Source organism: Otolemur garnettii, unplaced genomic scaffold (assembly GCF_000181295.1).
Source record: "Otolemur garnettii isolate 467f Iridium unplaced genomic scaffold, OtoGar3 scaffold00181, whole genome shotgun sequence".
NCBI classification, from domain to species: Eukaryota; Metazoa; Chordata; class Mammalia; order Primates; family Galagidae; genus Otolemur; species Otolemur garnettii.
This window is the reverse complement of record NW_003852576.1, coordinates 1,136,220-1,137,342: the sequence shown is the minus strand read 5'-3', so window position 1 is coordinate 1,137,342 and position 1,123 is coordinate 1,136,220.

Below are 1,123 nucleotides of genomic sequence, written 5' to 3'. Positions count from 1 at the left end.
AAAAAAAAGAAAAGCAAATATCCCATGTACTCAATACTAATATGAAGCTAGCAAACAATCTAATTCACACCCACAGAGGAGAAAAACTCATTTCAATTCTAGTTGGGGGGTGGCCTCAAGAGAGGGGGAGGGACAGGGATTTGTGATGCCCCCACTTAATGGGCATACTGTAGGGGTGTAGGGCATACCTTCTGGGTACAGGACACAGCTACAAGAGGGTCTCTACCTAACAAACTCAAATACTGTGACCTGGTTGTTTGTACTCTCACTTTAGCCTGAAATTTGTTTTTTAAAAAAAGGAATTAATAAATTACCTGCAACTTTAAAAATCAATCAATAAATAAAAAATTTCTGGATGAACAAAATACCGCCAAATAAAGTCAAAAGACAAATGGAAAGGCTTGGCGCCTGTAGCACAGTGGTTATGGCACCAGTCACATACACCAAGGCTGGCGGTTCGAAATTGGCCCTGGCCTGCTAATCAACAATGACAACTGCAACGAAAAAAAAATAGCCAGGAGTTGTGGCAGGCGCCTGTACACCTATAGTTCCAGCTACTCAGGAGGCTGAGGAGAACTGCTTAAGCCCAGAAGTTTGAGGTTGCTGTGAACTGTGATGCCACGGCACTCTACCAAGGGCAACATAGTGAAACTCTGTCTCTAAAAAAAAGGAAAACAAAAAAAAGTCTGTCTCTTCTCTCTTAGAAACTTCACAGCTGGCTCGGCACCCATAGCTCAGCAGCTAGGGCACCAGTCACATACACTGGAACTGGCAGGTTCGAATCCAGCCTGGGCCAACTACAACCACAAAATAGCCAGGTGTTGTGGTGGGCGCCTGTAGTTCCAGCTATTTGGGAGGCTGAGGCAAGAGAATCACTTAAGCCCAAGAGTTTGAGGTTGCTGTGAGCTGTAATGCCACAGCACTCTACCAAGCATGACACAGTGAGACTCTGTCTCAAAAAAAAAAAAAAATTCTCAAGCAAAGGAGGCCAAGTCCAAGGATGGTCTGAAAGGCATTCATCCAGCGGCACCCATAGCTCAGTGGGTAGGGCGCCGGCCACATATACCGAGGCTGGTGGGTTCAAACCCAGCCCAGGCCTGCTAAAACAACAGTGAGAACTGCA